The sequence below is a fragment of the Etheostoma cragini genome, chromosome 23 (assembly GCF_013103735.1).
Source record: "Etheostoma cragini isolate CJK2018 chromosome 23, CSU_Ecrag_1.0, whole genome shotgun sequence".
Classification (NCBI taxonomy): Eukaryota; Metazoa; Chordata; class Actinopteri; order Perciformes; family Percidae; genus Etheostoma; species Etheostoma cragini.
In genome coordinates, this window is record NC_048429.1 from 577,806 (window position 1) to 584,567 (window position 6,762).

Consider the following 6,762-nt stretch of genomic DNA (forward strand, 5'->3'; position numbering starts at 1 on the left):
TTCATACTGTCCTCTGTACTGTATTCTATACTGTATTCTATACTGTCCTCTATACAGTCTTCTATACTATATTCTATACTGTCTTCTACACTTTATTCTATACTGTATTCTTGCTTTCAAAACAGAATCTGGCTAAACTCTGACATCTACCCATCGTTTATCCACTCAACATCCTCTGATCTTAACTATTAGTCAAAATAATTCATCACTTCTGCCTTTTAACTAAAAACTAATGTATAATTTGATATAAATGAGGTTTGTTGACAATGAATTCCAAGAATAAGTGTAAGAAAAAGAAAAAGTGAGAAATAAATCAGAAAAAGTGACAAAAACATCAAAAAAGCACAAAAAATATATTCATTTTCAATTTTGACCTGGAAGGACAAGTTCAGGGTTAAAAGGGAAGGCGACACACGGGTTAAATCAGAATTATGGGATCTTGAAATAAACAGAAAACAAAGTGACAAGGAGTTGGGAAAAGCGTGAATGAGTCAGAACGACGGCGTCGTACCGGTGGTGCCGGTTGCTGTGATGCGATTGGTCAGCTTCCCGCTCAGTGATTGGACGCTGACGGTGTAGGCGAGGCCGGGGGTGAGATCCTGGAAGTCCAGGGAGGAGACGTGTTTGGGGACGGGGCGCGTCTCAATGAGGACGCCGTCCTGGAGACAGGAAGGAGAACAAAATACTCCAGAATAAAAGCTCCGTCATTTGTAATAGAACAGAATAGAATAGAAATCGCCATTATACACAGGTGCAGTACCTGTGTAACGAGATTCAAGCAAAACCTTTATAGTGTCAACACAACTTATAAAAATATGTAAAAATATAAAATATACAAAATATATAAAATATAAAAACAAAATGTAAAAATATTTAATATATAAAATATACAAAATATAAAATTATAAAAATGTAAAAATGTAAAAATGTAAAAATATACAAAATATAAAATATACAAAATATAAAATATACAATAAAAAATAAAAAATATAAAATATAAAATATAAAATATAAAATATAAAATATAAAATATAAAATATAAAATATAAAATATATAAAATATATAAAATATAAAAATGTAAAAATATGAAAATGTGAAATTATAAAAATGTAAAAATATAAAATGTAAGTAGTAGTAGTATTTTCTTATCTTTTCTCATCTTATCAGAGTGCTTCAAAATAAAAAGAATAGATACATAACTAGAAAGCCTAGTATAATATTTTCCCAAATACTGCCTTTCTTTCTCAGTTAATAATTTTAGTTCTCTCCGTGTGAGCCTGCGTGTGCAGTTGGACTCACCGCGGTGGACAGGGAGACGACGTACATGTCCAAGTCTCCGTCTCCGGGCGTCCAGGAGACCTGCAGCCCGCCGACCGAGGAGCGCGGAGACAGGCGGAGGTTCCTGACGGCGCTGGGAACTAGGGGCGGGAAAGACAAGTAACTCTTAGATGCATCGCCTTTCCTTTTGGTTTTTATGCGCTGATTTTCATTCATAAGTTCCTGTCTCCAGACATTTACACATCGGAAACCAGAGAGACTGAAAGAGGACGGGACAATAGGACAATTACAGAGTTTAGGCAAGAGTGCAGAAAAACACACAAAAAAATGGCCAAAAGCACACAAAATAATAGTTTTGTATTTAAACACATGATCTAATAGTACGTAATATTGTAGTATGTATGTAGTATGTTAGTATGTATGTGTAAAAGTCATAGTATAGTATGTCGAAAAAAGTACAGAACAGTCATATTATATGAGCATGACTACACAATAAAAACCTCCGTAGACAAATGTCAAAATCCAACAAACTCAGATTTATATTGTATGTCTATTGTTTTGAATCATGCATGGAAACAGTATATATGAAAAAAATGTTGAGGTTCCCAGAGACCCACCCCCCCCTCCCCCCATATCAACGGATTAATAGTTTATGTACAAAAAAAGTCATAGTACAGTATGTAGAAAAGAATTCGTTGTACAGTAAGGCAACAAAATGTCAAAAGTTAGAAGCTTACTATGTAGTTTTAGTATAGTTTAGTATGTTGTACAAAAGTTCATAGTATAGTAAGTTGAAAAAAAGGCTTTGTATGCTATGTCAAAAAAGTAAAAAAGTCATAGTATAGGAAGTCGAAAAAAGTACAAAGAAGTCATAGTATGTTGAAAAAATAAAAAATTGTCATAATATAGTATGTTGAAAAAAGTAATAGTATATTACAGATAAAAGTACTAAAAATAATAGTACAGAATGTTGAAAAAAGTAAACAAAAATCATAGTATAGTGTTGAAAAATTCATAGTATAATAAGTCGAAAAATGTCGTATATGTGTTGTAAAAAAAAGTTTATAGTACAGTATATAAAAAAAAACCAGATCCAGAACAAACCAAGACCCCCCCCCCACAAGATAAGACCTGACTTTGGATGTTGACGTCTGAATTGAAGCCGTCTCACCTGTCCGTCCCTCGATGTGCTGCGCCCTCTGGTACGGCCCGCTGAAGGTCGACACCACGACCTTGTAGAGCCGGCCCGGGGTCAGGAAGGTCAGCCGGTGGCGCCGCTCCTCGCTGCCCAGCGTCACCGGCGGGAAAACACGGGTGTCGTTGAAGAGCAGCGTCACCTGGAGACGAGGAAAGAGACTGAAACTCAGGCAGCAGAGATCGTCACAGCCCGTTATATACAGTGGTGTCATAAGTTTCTTCTCATATGTCTCGGGAGTCACGCTGGGAAGAAATAATCATTATAACTTCTACAGTTGACAAAATACATGCATTTTTTCAAAGAAAGTCCAGAAGCTTTTGCTCTCATGACATTTACTTACGCCAATAATAACATAATAATGTCATATTTATTGATATTACACCCACAGCAATGCTACACAAGCAAATGCGTGTCTAAATAGTGCACCTCTTGGCCTTCCATACAGCCAATTGGCCTTTTTGTCCCTTCTGGCCTTCCATACAAGAGGGTGACCTTGTCATATATGGGCATACTGGGGCCTGTGTTGTAAACAACAGAGAGCAGAGACGGAGCCGCGAGCTAGATGCAGAAATGAGCCAAAACGCAATGAATTATGGACATAAAGGCCATTTTTATTATATTCTGGAAAATGTTTTTAACTTCCTACAAATGTAGCACTTTGAGATTTCTTTTTGAAATCTAAAGGGCATAATACATTTTATTTATAGTAAATTATTATCATAAAGTGGATCAATCTTGGATGTAACGGTTTGGATTTAATTGTCAACGACCCCGAAAAAGGCTGGAAGTTCCAGGCTCAATAGAAAATCACCTGAAGAGGCTTGAAGGACCCGGAACAGACCTCCGTAACTACTAACTCGTCAGGATTTAAACGCAACCGTTGGTAAGTCACTACCTTGTATGGTTATTAAATGATTAAACTATGAATCAGAGGTGCTGTTTTTACGCATGGGCGAGTGGAAAGGTATTCAACATCCAAAGAGTTCATCAGTGACATCACGCATAATGTCTAAAGCAGAAATGAGTCAGATGGACTAGTTCTACAACTACAACTACTACAACTAGTTCGCCATGCAATAAATGTCCCATGAGTCTCGGCGGTATCACCTCGTAGTGGTCCACGTCTCCGGGGGCGGGGCTCCAGCGGACGGTCAGGTCACCCGTTCCCGCGCTGTCCAGCGACAGATTTCCAACAGCGGCCGGAACTGCAGGACAAACATCATAAATAAATATGTATTTAAATAGATCGTAGACTATGAAAAATAATAAGACGTAGCAGCAGGGACGTTAGCCGCTTTCCACGCTATCTATGGTTGATTGGTTGCTAACGTTAGCTTAAAACACCATTCAACTGACAGCCTTTGTTGTGTTTGATGCTAACTTGTAGCTAAGCTAGCAGTGAACCAACTTCGTTAAGTAGGTCCATTTTTATTGTGTTGACAAACAAAACTTTAACTCAATGTCACCATTAAAATATATATTTAAATAGATCGTAGACTGTGAAAAATAATAGATGTAGCAGCAGTGACGTTAGCCGCTTTGTTAGCCGATTTACAATGTGAGTCGCATGCTAAGATTTAAACGATTTAAGACATAATGGTCACATTGAAAATAGTGAAATCCATGAAATAATAAAGTTTTCTCATCACGAACAATAACAGAAGATATAAATTATTTCAGAAACGTTGTAGCTATCTATGGTTGATTGATGCTAACGTTAGCTCAAAACACCATTCAACTGACAGCCTTTGTTGTGTTTGATGCTAACTTGTAGCTAAGCTAGCAGTGAACCAACTTGGTTAAGTAGGTCCATTTTTACTGTGTTTACATTACAGAAGTCTCTCGTTAGCATCTCGGAGGCTACTTCCGACGTTACAGAAGTCTCTCGTTAGCATCTCGGAGGCTACTACCGACGTTACAGAAGTCTCTCGTTAGCATCTCGGAGGCTACTTCAGACGCTACAGAAGTCTCTCGTTAGCATCTCGGAGGCTGCTTCAGACGCTACAGAAGTCTCTCGTTAGCATCTCGGAGGCTACTTCAGACGCTACAGAAGTCTCTTGTTAGCATCTTATATGCTACTTGCCGCAAAGTGACGCATGCGCGACTCAGATCTGGACTCGACTCACATCGGGGAGTGATAGTCGTTATGAAAATGTTACTAAGGTGATAAATGAAGAGAGAAGTCGGCTAATTTCCTCAGAGACTAGAAACAGACTTATCGGCGGAGTCGCCCCCTGCTGGTCGTTGCAGAGAACGCAGCTTTAAAGGAACAGACCCGGAAGCTCTGCCCATTATTTCAGAGTCTACGAAATAAAAAACCCGTTTGTTCTCATTGGTTCCTGACTCACAGGTGCGTCCGTCGGTGGAGACGCTGCTGACGTAGTCCCCGCTCCAGGTTTCCACGGTGACGGTGTAGAGTCTCCCCGGCGACAGAGACGAGAAGACGCACTCGTTGCGTGCGGCGGAGACGCTCTTGTTCTGCAGGACGCTGTTGTTGTAGCGGATCAGGACAACGTAGCGGTCCAGGTCTCCGGTTGCATGGCGCCAGTACACCTGAACACACAACAGGACCAAAACCACTCAGGACTCTACATGAAATACAGATTTAAAAATATAAATACTACCTCAACCCTTTAAGGACATTATGGACACCTGGGTTTGTTTGTGTTGTCCTCGGGTCACATTTGACCCGTTTTGGAAAAAAAACAGTCTTTATCAGAAGTGTCTTTAACCAAAATTTTAGAAACATAACGCGGATTGTTCCACACAACAACGACAATAAATGACCAGCCCACTGCTGTCTTTAAATTTGGATATTTTCTTCAATTTCACGGCATTCAAAAAACCGTTTTCTATGAAAGGCCATTGGGAAAAAAAGTGACTAAAACGTCCAAAAAAAACCTTCAAAAACGTCAAAAGTTGCCGCAAAAAAAATTAATAAAACACCAGCAAAAACGAAAAACACGAGGGTTAATAATTCAAAAAAGTTCACAAAAGTATTCATGTTCAAGGTCCTTCTGATGTAGGATCTTCAAATTTAAGGCTTAAATGTCAAATTTAAGCCTTAAATGTCAAATTTATGCCTTAAATGTCAAATTTAAGCTATATTTGAACCCTTTTTCAGGCTACCAACATCAAATGTTCCTGCGTCTTTGTACCGCTAAGCTCACTGAAATGTTGTAGTTTGTCTAAATATAATTAGCTGTAATTATGCACGGATCATTATTACTCTGTGATGCTTTCATTCAATTTCAACAATTTTATGTACCATGCGAGTGCTTTGGTGACTCTGCATTTCGTTATTTTATGTCGTAATGTAGGTCTTAAATTTGATTCATTCTTCATAATAAAAGGTTTTTAACCCTCGTGTTGTCCTTGGGTCAAAATTGAGTAAGAATTTTCAGTTATTAATTTATTTTTTGGCACCAAAAAATGGGCCGTCGAAATGAGCGCTGAAAAGGTCAACAATAAGTATATAAACCAACTTTGGTAAAAACATCAAAATAAGCCCCCACAACATTCAAAAAGGGACAAAACTTTCAGAGAAGTGATAATAATGTGACCCAACTTTTTTTTTTTTAAGTGTTTTTAAAGCGTTTTTTTAGATTACGACATTTTTTGTGACATACAGCAAACATCTCCTCTCTATCTGCTAGCTGTCTAAAAAATAACTATATCTGAAATATGAGTTTCTTTTTAACCATATTACCATAATAATGGATTCCTTCCAACGCTCTTTATAAATACAGTTAATCTCTTTCATTCCTCTGATCTTAACTATTAGTCACAATAATTCATAATTTCTGCTTTTTTAATTCTAATATTAGGTATAATTCTATATTAATGAGGGTTATTGACCATGAAGTCCAAAAAGTAGTAAAAATAGTAAGGTGGTGGGAGTGGAAACTAATATAAAAGTCTGAAAAAGGGACAAAAATGTCCAATTTCTGTCCCTTGTTGACCCGGGAGACAACACAAGGGTTAAGATGTTTTCCCTGTTCACCTGCAGGCCTTAAAACGTCCGTCCTGACGAACTCACCTTGAGGAAGTCGTCTCTCGCGGAGTGGACGGCTGTCGGGTCTTGCACAGTCGCCGGCTCTGAGAGACAATCACGTCACAATCATAACAACAGGAACAGTAAGACGAGGGCTTAGGGACGTCTGCAAGACGCTGACAGGACACACAGACAGACAACAAAGAGACACAAACAAAGAGACACAAACAAAGAGACACAAACAAAGAGACACAAACAAAGAGACACAAACCAACTACAAAGAGACACAAA